Source organism: Fundulus heteroclitus, chromosome 8, assembly GCF_011125445.2.
Source record: "Fundulus heteroclitus isolate FHET01 chromosome 8, MU-UCD_Fhet_4.1, whole genome shotgun sequence".
Lineage (NCBI taxonomy): Eukaryota > Metazoa > Chordata > Actinopteri > Cyprinodontiformes > Fundulidae > Fundulus > Fundulus heteroclitus.
In genome coordinates, this window is record NC_046368.1 from 34,448,814 (window position 1) to 34,462,022 (window position 13,209).

Consider the following 13,209-nt stretch of genomic DNA (forward strand, 5'->3'; position numbering starts at 1 on the left):
CGAGACGTCAAGACAGGTGAGTGCATCCAAGCACCAAAATCTGAAGCAACAGAGAGGTTCAAAAAATAATCCAAAAATGAAGAGTAACAAAAACTCACAAACTGGTCTCCGAGAGTTGGGACTGAGGCCACGTCGTACCACGACTGGTTAAGGCTCCGGCGTCTTCCATCTGTCAGCGCTCTGCTTAAGACGCCAGAGGAAGCCGCCTGCAACGAGCTGCAGGTGTGGACCACGCCTCCTCAGCCAACTAGACACACCTGAGGAGTAGAGTTAGAGCAGCCAAAACACAGAGAACCCTGACAGCTTTATTCAGTGTTCATTTGATCACACGTGAAATCCACTTTATATGATCCATTCATGCAGTGTTAGCTACCAAAAAAGAGAAAGAAAAAAGACAAACCAGTAGAGAGCTGTGATGGACTCAGAAAGGTGGATTTGTGGTTTCAGCTGACAGACATGCGACAATCTAATAACATAAAGCTAATATTTTCATGACACATGTGGAAATGACCACAAAGTCGTTTACTTTCTCAGAACGTGTTATACTGAGTGATCAATCGAGTTTTAACCGACATAGCAATCCATTATGATTGCACTAACAAGTGTTACATTTTCAGTTTTAACCCACTAACTGAACGATAATGTAGCGACACCATTTTTATATTTCGTTAAGAAAAGTAAAACATCTTCATTTCCATGCCTAATAGGTTGGAAATGAGGCAGAGTTGACTGGATTCATTCTTCCAGCTGAATGGGCTCCCGACGCAGGGGATACAAATTCTGGCGGGGATAAGTCGTTTGGCACGACACCTGTGCACCTGTGTCTTGGTGATATCACAGTAAATTGGGCAAAAGTCTGGGCTATTTCTGCCCTGCGATGGACTGGCGACCTGTCCAGTTTAAACCCTGCGTCTCGCCCATTGACAGCTGGAGATCGGCACCAGCACCTCGCGAACCCAGCGGGGATAACCGTGTTAGAAAATGGATGGATGGATGGATGGATGGATGGATGGATGGATGGATGGATGGATGGACTGGGCTATTTATTTTTCCTTGCCATCAAGATCTCTCCCAACTGGCACCAGAAAATGCTATTATTGGGCTTTCTTTGTCTGGAAACAGATGCAAACAACACCTTACAGACGCAGCCATGATGAACTGGTTGAACTGGCACAGTTGACAATACAGCGATCTGATTGGCTGAGCAGCAAAACTCGAATCACGTGACCTCTTGGACCGGAGCACTGCAGTTTAAATTTTTTTATCGGCTTAAACTTATTAATGTGCAAGTGAAAACATGGGATGGGAACATTGGTGTTTTGAGATCACTGCTATTTGTAGCAACTTATCCAAGTGAAAGAAAGTTGCCCCCTGACAGTTCATACGAAAAGTCACCCTACAGATTCTGGCCCACGGCCTATTTGGGTTGTTTGTCTTTGAGTTATTGTCACTGATTCATAGTGGGTAATCTATTCCACCAATACAGTAAACACATTTAAGGAAGGGCTTTTTGAATTACTGAACATTTCTCAGGGCAGAGGTTTATATCGGTGTGTCCAACATGAGGGGTCAGCATATGTTTTTCCAGATAGTGTACATGTGAAGGGATAGAAGAAAAAGGCACTTAGAATGAAGTATTTTGTAGTATTTTGAAAATACAAAAATACAGTATTTTATTTTGATAAATTTTTTGGCTGCTGTATTTTGTAGTTTATTTTGATACATGTTTAAGGTGGGTATTTTGTATATTATTTGGAAATACTTTTTAAGTAATTGTGCCCATCCCTGCGGATGGTGTGCAGCCATCTTGGTTGTCCTTTTTGGCTCATAGAAGGATCGATGTGAATCTTTTCTGTTCACTAATGAACAATATGACTGAGCCTTTTGTGATTTTATGTATAAAAATGAAATTACATTTAGCCTATGTAAAATGGTATCTATAGTGTGTTGGTTTATGCTAACTTATGTGTTTCATTTAAAACTGATCAAACTCAGGTTGTATGCATCACAAAAAAATTTGTTGCTGCTAATAGGTGTTGAGTTATTGACTAGATCACTCTAACACACCACACACAGCAGGAATATCTCTTAAGATAGTCGGGGCCAGTCGCAAGGGATAAATCAGGGCAAAACTGGGTCTAACTATCTTGTCACATGACAGCCTTAAGAGACAGACTTTTCAATGTAACTTTATTTTTGTCGACATCAGTCTAGCAGTGGGCAGTGGTGGCCCATTCATAACACTGGGCTCAGGGCAGCCACACCCTCTAACCCCTACCCACACCTCCCCCCCCCACAGCCGAGAAGCTAAACAGTGTGCAAATGGTCCTAAGCATCTGATAAAATTTGGACGCTCAAGTCAAAAAAGACAGATAGCAGTCTCTTTACAGAACAATGTCAATTACTATGCAGTTGTGTGACTCTACCAGATAAACACTCTCTGAGGAGTTAATAAGTGTGGAAAGTCATTTAGCCGAAGTTAAAATGTTCCAGTTACAACAGAATCAGAATCAGACATACTTTAATAATCCCAGAGGGAAATTACTTAATTCGCATGTGAGAGACAGTGTAGATCATTCTTTAACGGATCAAGAACCTGTGGAACCAGTAACATGTTTGTAAACATGTAAAATGTTGAGGAAAATAAATATCTTAGTTTTATATTAATCAGGTATTTGTATGGAAGAACTGAGAAATGCATGTTTTTTGACTGTCTCCCCCTTTGAGGGTAAGATAAACATGCAGATTTGGTTTATGGCCAGGATAGGTCATTTGGCTTGACCCCTAACCGAGAAGAACAGCCTCTTTGTTCGAACAGATAGCCCCAAATTTGACACCACCCCCTCCTAAAGAGATTGGAGGGGCACCCAGTTTATTAAAAGGATGTTTTTGCGAAATTTAGCTCAGACAAAAGCTGCAATGCATGGGAGAAGCACGTAGGTAACAATTGTAATGTAACTTTTGTCTCCGTTGGGAATTCCTAATGAATTAAATATGCATATTATGTTATGTCTCTGATAATTGTTTCACCTTTACTGTCAAATCTTAAGCCGGGGTAAGATGGGCCTTCAGAGATATGCAGGAGCAGGCCGGTACTAATATCTACAAAACAAACTATTAACTGTGTTGGTGGTTTACTTGCTTTTCAGTAGGGGGTGATAGGATCCATCACTGTGGGAAAGAAGCTGTTTTTAAGTCTTTTTGTTTTTTATTTAATGTTCCTTATCTAGCTGCGCACCCCCTTCTGTGTCCTAACTGGGTTGAGGCTCAATCCCCCACATACTCAAAAACATACAAGTGCAACAAGCTTTTATGGCCATATTAAAGTGTCATGTTGAGAGAGAGAGAGAGAGAGAGAGAGAGAGAGAGAGAGAGAGAGAGAGAGAGATATTCCCGCTTGTTCTCTTCTCCCGGGTCTGTTACAGTTTTCTCCTCTGTACTCTTCTCTCTCTCTTGGTTCGTCTCCTCCTTCATCACTAACTTTGACCTTAGATGTCTCACCTGACAGTCTCCCTGATTTCAGCCAATTGAGCATATTTACAAGAATGAATGAATGAAGTAGATGCCACAAGCTAGGTGCGCATATACAGTACAATGCGTAGTAGATGGTAACTTCTCCTATATTTCATCTTAAAATGAGGAGTAGAAGACTTCTAAATAGATATATTTTTCATGTGAATAAATATTTTTGTTTATTGAATTTACAGTTTGTGATTTAAATTTTTATAAAGGAAATGTTTATTTACACATCTTTATTTTGTGGGGAAAAAACACTGTAACTGTGTAATTATCAGCATTCGATTCTGCATTAGATATTTCATCTTGCGCACCCCCAGTGGCTGCTATTAGGTGCGCGCATCACACTTTGGGAATCTCTGGTTTACATGATGGAAGGGGGAGAAACAGTTCATTGCCCAGGTGGGTGGGATCTGTGGCAATGCGTCTGGACTTTTGCTGGACTTGAGCAGCATAAACCCAGTCCAAATCTGGTATAGCTGGCATGCCACAATCCCTTTTGCTGACTTCTCCACCCATGATACATTCTTCTTCTCCTGTTCCATGCAACTCCCATACCACACTGTCACGCTGAGACACAGGATGCTTTCAGTTGTGGCCCTATTAAAGTTGATGAGCAGCTGAGTAGAAAACCCTGAGAAAGAATAGGCGTTGTTTGGCATTCTTCACCAGCTGTTCACAGTCCAGGAGAGGTCAGAGGAGCTGTGAATGAATCCAAGTCTTTCTGTAATTTGTAATTCCATCTGGTATTTCTACCAGTCTCCGGTCATGAGCTTTTAGTCTTTGCTACTGAAAGATATTCAATTCAATTCAATTCAATTTTATTTATATAGCGCCAAATCATGAAACATGTCATCTCAAGGCACTTTACAAAGTCAAGTTCAATCATATTATACAGATTGGGTCAGATTATACAGATTGGTCAAAAATGTCCTATATAAGGAAACCAGTTGATTGCATCAAAGTCCCGACAAGCAGCATTCACTCCTGGGGTAGCGTAGAGCCACAGGATATCAGATTTAAGATGTGACTCAAACTGTTATTCTTACTTTCAGTTAAAAGAAAAATGCTAAAAACTAAAAGACTTGTTTAAATTTCGGTTTTCTTTGGCTCTGCAGGCAGCTTGACGTAATATGTACATCTTAAAATATTTTAATTTTGAGTAAAAGTGGAAAATGTTTTTGCCAGTTATCTCAGAAGGTGGAATTCAATTATTTTAAAGAATAACACAGAGTGATACACACTGTGTTATGCAAGCCTTTTTTGTAATTTAGATTATGACTCAGATACAATAAAAGCCCAAAATTCATCAAATTCATAAAATTGGAATACAGTGAAAAAATTCTTTATAAGATATTCCTTTCTTTATTAGAAATTCCTCGTGTCCCAACCTACTCAGCTAAAAAACTGAAAACACCTGTAAAGGTTTCCTGATTCTTTAAACGGTCTCTCTCTCTGGATCAGTAGACACTATTAGATTGCGGACTGGACAGATGTCCAAAAGGCAGGAGACTTGGTGGGTGGCCTGGGGGGTTGGAGGTGTTCGCCCTGGTGGGTGGTTGGCTCGCGGGCCCTACCGCCTCTCCCTGACCCCCGGACCATGGTGGTGCCACTGGCGGGGCCCCCTGGGCTTTCGGGGAGCGGGGGTGCCTATTGGAGTCAGTAGGGGAGCTGGCTCCCTGGGACTGCAGTAGGCTCCCCAGTCCCTTTCTCCCCATTCTCCAAACTCCTCCCTCTGCCTCCATCACGCTGCCACACATGTAGGAGCTTGGGGAGGGGGGCTTTACTGGAGGTTGCCACTTTCTGATGACGTCCCTCGCCACAATTTTATTATGCATTTTAGACAATTTCACAACGCACATACATGTAGGCCATGGTATGGGGGGGGGGGGGTGAAGACATCTGTGGATGAGGCTTATGTTGTGTGAGCCTCGCCTCGGATGGCTCCCTTCACCCCCTCTCGCATTTAGACATTGAGGGTTCTGGGCAGTTGCTTGGAGGGGATGCGCTGGCACCAGCTACCTTCCAAAGGGGGGTGGACTGTGCCAGGCACTCCCTTCGGTGCTCCCAGTTTAAAACACACTTGAGAACAACATGCAACAACACAACATCTGAGCGGGCGTAGGGAGGATCGGGGTCTTTTCCACACCCCCGTTCTCCGATTGCGGCACAGAGTCTGGGGCCTGGAGGAGGAGCGGGCCACCGGGTCGGGGGTCTTGGCAGGTGGTTGCTATGGGGCCCGGGTGGCTTGCCGGGACTGGGGCTGATGCCTCTGCTCTCCCCAAAAAGGGTGGGGGGAGGGGTAGCTAGGGTAAGGTGGGGGAGGGAGTGGGTTTATGGGGTTCTGGTTGGGTGGCCCGTATGGGTCATGTTGGCCCCCTCCCTGTGGGGCCTGGGCCGGGGGGTGTCTGGTCCGGGTGCAGGATCGGGAACTGGCAGTCGCATAGTTGGATTGTGGTGGCCCTCCCACTTGGGATTGTTGGATGTGAGTGTCATGCGGGAATGTGTGTACGGCGTCGTCCCCATTTATTTATTTTTTTAAAGTCTGTGTGTGGTGAGTGGGGCACTAGGGTGGGATAGTGTGAATGAGATTTATTTATTTTATTTTTTTTTTGCCAGGCTCGAGTCCGAACCGCTCCCAATCCCCCCCCCCCCCCCCCCCCCCCCGTCCTGCCCCCCTCCGCTGGCTGGCGCCTTGGCCCGCTGGTGCATTGGCGGCCCTTGGGTTTCTGGGTGGATTCCCAGGTGGGTGCCGGCCCATTCCTGGCGGCTGTTTCGGGGGTCCTGTTCGGCCAGGGCTCGCGCCGGGGGGTGGGGCACCCCTGGGGCCCATGGCCGGTGCCACTTCAGCATAGCTGGCTGCTGGCGGAGCCCACGGGCTCGCCCCTGCAGCTCCTGGGGGCTTCGGCATTGCGGTGGCTGGAGGATTTCCTAGGGGTCTTAGACTTAGACTAAGACAACTTTATTTGTCATTTTGTATGCACAGAGTGCGTACAGAACGAAATTTCGTTGCATACAGCTTTGTAAATAGCAGTATAAGTTAGATTACAGTTTTAGGTGCAGCAGAGATTTAAAAGTAAACATAGATTTAAAATACACTATAAAAAACAATTGAAATGTAAACAATGCAGGAGAAGGTCACAGTATACAAACCATTGAATGTGCAGAATTGGATTGTGCAAGGGCATTTGTGCAAGGATGCTTTTAAGGACTAAGAGTTCGGCAGCATATTATAATGCTAGATGGAGATGCAATGATGCAAAGTGTGCAAATATGCAAATGTTGTGCAGAGTTTATGGGTTGTAGTTCAGCCGTTCAACAGCAGGTCAACAGCAGTTCAACATTCTTATGGCAGCAGGGAAAAAGCTTCTGCAGAACCTGGTGGACCTGCAGCGGATGCTGCGGAACCTCTTCCCAGAGGGCAGCAGGGATAACAGTCCATTGTGGGGGTGTGAGGGGTCCCTGATGATGTTACGGGTTCGGGACACACAGCGCTGAGATGAAATGTATTTTATGGAGGGAAGAAGAGCCCCGATGATCCCTTCTGCTGTCCTAACCACTCTCCTCACGTTCTTCCAGTCAGAGGCACTGCAGCCTCCACACCACACAGAGAGACAGCTGGTCAGAATGCTCTCTATGTGATGAATTTAGGAGGACCCAAGAAATACCCGAAAACAAGTGAGTACAAAATATTAACAGTCTTTATTTTGACGCTGGCGGCGCGGTCCCCTGGCTCGGCTCGCACTCTGCGACTGGCCGCTCCTGAAGGCAGAGTCGCAGGTTAGTGACCAGCAGATATTGACAGGTTGGTGAGAGAGAAGTAGGGTCACTAACCTGGACGTGCTGAGGGTAGAGCTCTGACTCCTTATGTTGAAGGCGTCCGAGAGGGGGTTATCCAGGGCTCTTTGTCCAGGTCCGGTCCGGGTCTTTGTCAGGGGGAAATCCGTTTAACTCAGGCAGCGGTTTCCAAGGGAGAATCCAACAGACCGTCCAGGTCCAGGTCCAGGTCACAATCCAGAAGGCACAGACGGACAGGGGACAGGCGAACTCGTTTTTACTCACGGACAGGCTAGGGTCAGAAACACGGTGAGGCAGTCCAGTTCTCTGAGGCTGACAGGCAGGACCCAGGCAGGCAGACAAATCCAAAAGGGGCAGACAGGTTTTCAAAAACAGAGGCAAAACAGGTCGAGAGACTGACAGGCAGACAGGAATTCAAAAAGAAGGCTTGAAGCGCTCACCGTATGGCTAGAGACGTTCTGGCCCTGGAGGCTGCGAGGAGCAGAGCTTTTAAGCAGCCAGGGCGGAGACAGACACAGGTGTGCTGATTGCAATCAGCAGCTCCAGTGCCAGAAACGTTACACTCTATGGTGCTTCTGTACAATGTCGTGAGGATGGGCGGGGGCAGGTGTGCTCTCCTCATCCTCCGCAGGACCACATCACTGGTGCCCTCTTCACCAGTGATGTGGTGTTCACAGACCAGGTGAGGTTGTCTGTGATGTGCACCCCAAGGAACTTGGTGCTGCTGACCACCTGAGCTGTTGATGAGCAGTGGAGCGTGGTGAGGCCGGTTCTTCCTGAAGTCTCCTGATCTCCTTCATCTTCTCCATGTTCAGGATCAGGCTGTTGACTCTGCACCAGTCCACCAGCTGCTCCACCTCCTCTCTGTAGTCCTGGTCGTTGTTTTCTCTGATCAGGCCCACCACCGTTGTGTCATCTGCAAACTTCACAATGTGATTTGTGGTGAACCTGGGGACGCAGTTGGTGACATCAGGGTGAACAGCAGGGGGCTCAGGACGCAGCCCTGAGGGGAGCCCGTGCTCAGGGTGATGACATCAGAAGTGATCTGTTTGACCCGGACTGACTGAGGTCTGTTGGTGAGGAAGTCTAGCAGCCAGTTGTGAAGGGGTGTGCTGAAGCCCAGATGTCCCAGTTGTCCCACCAGGTGCTGTGGGATGACTTGAAGACTGAGTTCCGTACTTTAGCACTTAATGGACCTCCACAGTAATCCAGGGTCGTTGGTTGGCTCGGGTGATGATGGTCGTGGTGGTGCTGACATCATCAATGCATTTGTTGATGTAGGCTGACACAGTCATGGCGTACTCATCGATGTCGATCTTGTCCTCATAAGTTGCTGCAGCTTTGAACATGTCCCAGTCAGAGCATTCAAAACAGTCTTGGAGTGCTTCCATGGCTCCCTCAGTCCACACCCTCACCTGCCTCGCTGTAGGTTTAGCTCTGATCAGCATTGGCTTGTATGCAGGAATTAGCATCACGGAGAGATGGTCTGAAGAGCCCAGGTGGGGGCGGGGGGCTGCCCTGAATGCACCTTTAATATTTGTATAAACTAAGTCTAGAGTGTTCTCTCCCCGAGTTGCAAAATCCACATGTTGGTAGAAATGAGAAAGAACAGTTTTCATATTTGCCTGGTTAAAATCCCCAGCAATAATGAAAACCCCCTCTGTGTGTGCAGATTGCATCTCAGAGATAGTCCGATAGAGAACACTCGTAGCCTCTTTTGTGTTTGTGCTGGGAGGCACGTAAACCGCTGTGATGATAACAACAGTGAACTCCCTAGGCAGATAAAAAGGTCTGCAGGTAATAATCATCAGCTCAATGTCCGTAGAGCAAAGACTTGTGATTAATCTAGCATTTTTACACCAGGTGTTATTGATGTAAACGCAGAGTCCGCCTCCTCTGGTCTTACCGCAGAGTTGTTTTTGTCTGTCGGCGCGGAAAGTAGCTAGCCCCTCCAGGCTAACGGCGTGGTCCGGGATTGATGAGTTGAGCCATGTCTCGGTCAGGATGAGAGCGCAGCAGTTCCTGAACTCCCTCTTTGCAGAGAGCTCGAGTTGTAAATGGTCTCTTTTGTTGTCCAGGGAGTAGACGTTGGAAAGCCAGATGGACGGGAGCGGCGATCTGAATGGGCTAGCCTTTAGCTTCGCTGCTAACCCTCCACGGCAGTCGCGCTTCTCCGGCCGGCTACACTGCTTCCACGTCGGTCTCCAGCTACACCGCTTCCACGCCGCTCTCCACTGGCGGGAGCTGCTCGTCGAGGCCACCGCTTCACAGGCCTCCGGGGCTGGTCTCCATAGAACGGCGCAGCCACGCAAACCAAAAGGTCAAGAACACAGAGGACCAAAGGCTAGAGAACACGAGGAACCAACGGGCTAGAGAACACTGGGGAACCAAAGGGCTAAAGAACACTGAGGAACCAAAGGGGCTAGAGAACACTGGGGACTAGGAAAGCGTACGGAAACGCTGGGGATTATAAAAACAGGCGTACAAAAACACTAGGGCTCAACAGGCGTACGGAAACGCCAGAGCAACACTAGCGTACGACAACACCAGAGGGAAGGACAGACGTACGGAATCACTAGGGCTCAACAGACGTACGGAAACGCTGGCGCTCAACTAGTGTACCGAAATGCCAAGGGAAAGGACCGGGCGTACGGAAACGCCGGGGGGAAGGAACGGACGTACGGAAACGCCGGGGGGAAGGAACGGACGTACGGAAACGCCGGGGGGAAGGAACGGACGTACGGAAACGCCGGGGGGGAAGGAATAGGTGTACGGAAACGCCAAAGGGAAAGAACGGGCACACGACAGCGCCAAAAGGGAAGGAACGGGCGCACGACAGCGCCAAAGGGAAGGAAAGGGTGTACGGAGACGCCAAGGGAAAGGACCCGGCGTACGGAAACGCCAAGTAAAAGGACCGGGCGTACGGAAACGCCAAGGGAAATGAACGGGCGTACAGAAACGCCAGGGGTAAGGAGCGGGTGTACGGTAAAGCCAAGGGAAAGGAGCGGGCGTACGGAAACGCCAAGGGAAAGGAACGGGCATACGGAAACGCCAGGGGAAAGGAACGGGCGTACGGAAACGAGAACTACAGGGCTTGGACGACCGAAAAACTAAAGCAAGAGCTAGAAGATTGAAGCAAAACTAGAAAACTCAAGAAAAACTAGAAAACTAAGATATAACTAGAAGCCTAGAGACTAAAGCGAAACTAGAAAATTAAGGCTAAACTAGAACATAAAGCAGGACTAAAAAACAAAGGAAGACAAAAACTAAAGAACTCTAAGAAATCTAAGAAGCACTGAAATACTCTAAAACTAAGGAATGCTAAGTAACTCAAAACTAAGACAGAAACTAGGGAACTTGGACAGAAACTAGAAGACTAACTAGAAAACAAGAGAACCAGAAAACTAAAGCAAATCTAGAAAATAAAAGCTAAACTAGGAAACTAAAGATCTAAGGCAGGAACTTGAGAACGCAGGAAACACAGGAACTTGAGAACGTGGAACAGCTGCTGGAACTTGAGAATGTGGAATAGCTGCTGGAACTTTAGAACGTGGAACAGCACAGGAACTTGAGAACGTGGAACAGCACAGGAACTTCAGAACATGGATCAGCACAGGAACTTGAGAACGTGGAACAGCAAAGGAACTTGAGAACGTGGAACAGCACAGGAACTTGAGAACAAGGAACAGCACAGGAACTTGAGAACGGTGGAGAACCGCAGCAGGTGGAGAACGTGGAAACAGAAGCAGCTAAATCCAGCCCGCTCCTGCACAAAGCTGTGTGTGTGTTGTCCGGGTTCATCTTTGGCCGGGTCGTACTGTCATGATTTGTCCTCATGAACCCGGACAGAGCACACACACACAGAGCTGATCTTGAGAGTTTATTGCAAGAAGGGGTGGTGGAAGGTGAAAACCAGAGTCAGTTACCGGGCTAGAGTTGATGATTAGCAGGAGCAGGCTGACTGAAGATAATCAGAGAAGTGTAGCACGGGTAAACAAGAGTTCCAACAGAGTCCAGACGGTGTGACTAATGGCTGAGGGAGGGAGAGCTGGGTGAACTGCAAAATAACCAGAAGCCAGACAACTTAAACCATAATAAACATGTGATGAGTGCCATGTTCTGCTGCTCTCTTTCTGCAACTAAATAATGCATCCATCCAACTTCAGGAGAAAGTTTGCGGTTCAAGACTGTAACCTTAGTGCACAAATGCTCATTAACATCAGCTAGAAATTAGAAATTCACTCTATCCGCAGATGCTATTATTTCCGCGGATCCATACTGATACAGAATCTATGATCAGCGGAGCGCTTAGCAGCAGTTAAGTTATTGCGCAATTCGTTTATGTTAATGCTCCTCTGCCGTGAGTCCAAAGCTTTCTTCATCGTGCTCAGTTAACGGCAGCTGGAAACTATGAATGTTCTGCAAAGTTATGCAGTCACTTGCTCAACTTGTTCCTCTTCAGCGCTCTTGATACAGAATATGAAACGAGTCCTGCATCCTGGTTAACATGTACTCCCACAGTGGAAGACTGAGCAAGCCACAATTCCGCTCTTGGAGATCTGTTCAGCTCAGTCCATCTTCTTCACATGTCACAGAAACTCAGTTTCTCTTTTAAACAGAGTTAAGTAGTTGCATGAGTAGCCATCTGCTCCCTCCAAGCATGGAGCCAATTGTCCAACCAGCGTTAACAAAAGCGTGCATTTTAAAACCTTCAAAATGGTAATTTAATGCTTTGAGCTTGAAAATGATAACTTCAACTAGCATATTTCGCAATAAAACAAAAATCACTCTTTTCTCACAAATGTATGGCTTTTCACGTTTTTCTCAGTTTGTGCTCTACCAACTTGTTCATAGTTTTGCTGTGGAGAATAATGCTGAATTTCAAATAATAAATCAAACACAGTGGTGGTTGTGTGTTGATCTGGAGGTGCCTTTAGACATGCACGGCCTACCTTTGGTAATGCCTTGCAGCAAGAAGGTCCTGGTTTGAACCTCAAGTTCAAACCACGGTCTTTCTGCATGGAGTTTGCATGTTCTCCCTGTGCATGCATGACTTCTCTCTAGGTACTCTGGCTTTTTCCCGCAGTCTAAAAATATGACTGTTAGGTTAATTGGTCTCTCTACATTACCCTTAGGCGTGGTTGTTTGTCCTGTGATGGACTGCTATTGACTTAACTGCTATTTTATGAGAGATTGTACTTTTACAATTGTACTTTTGCTTCCTAGGGGCTTAACTGAGTTATGGATGGTGGTTTGACCTCATTAGCTCATCAAAGCTGAGGAAAGACAATCCTTTAAAGGCTGAAAAATCAAACAGCTCTGCTTTCTCCATCACTGCCTGACTGTTTGTTGAATCTCCCTGACATTTGCTCTGATGTTTTTGCAAATCCATCGTTGATCTGCAAACATGTGTGTTGACCATCAAACAAACACTCAGCAGACTAAAGGTGAGAACCTGTCATTGCCTGCTCCTAAACTGGAGATCCATGTCCAGACCTCAACAACATTCTGGATGAAAGAGACATGCATGCTGCCACACACGATGCAGCAAAAATAAACTCTTCTCGGTGAGCTAACGTCACACTGGTGCACAGGAGAGGTGTATTCAGTGCCCAGTGTGTAGAGAGAAAACAGCTTCCACCACAGGACACCTTGGCCGCCCACCCATTTAAACCAAAACTTCTGTTTCTTTTTCCTTTGAATCATCCAAAGCCTTAGTCATGTTTGCATTAGAAACCTTTTGATGACACAATGAGCTGCTGCCATCCAACATCAGCATATGATTATTTTTTAATGACTTATCATCCAGAGTCATGTTCAACTGTCACTTTTTCTCCTGGTCTTCTGTATGCAGTCTAATCCCTAGCAGGAGTTCTGAATGTTACCAGAAATTCC

The 13,209-nt window shown here is 46.7% G+C and overlaps 1 long non-coding RNA gene across 1 annotated transcript; it reads right to left on the minus strand.

Annotated features, from left to right (window-relative positions):
* Positions 1-7,199: 7,199 nt before the first annotated feature.
* Positions 7,200-7,699, minus strand: LOC118563992. Its single transcript, XR_004931583.1, has 2 exons — positions 7,351-7,699; positions 7,200-7,278 (listed from the first exon to the last, which is right to left on the minus strand). It is a non-coding gene; the product is annotated as an uncharacterized LOC118563992 (long non-coding RNA).
* Positions 7,700-13,209: the final 5,510 nt, after the last annotated feature.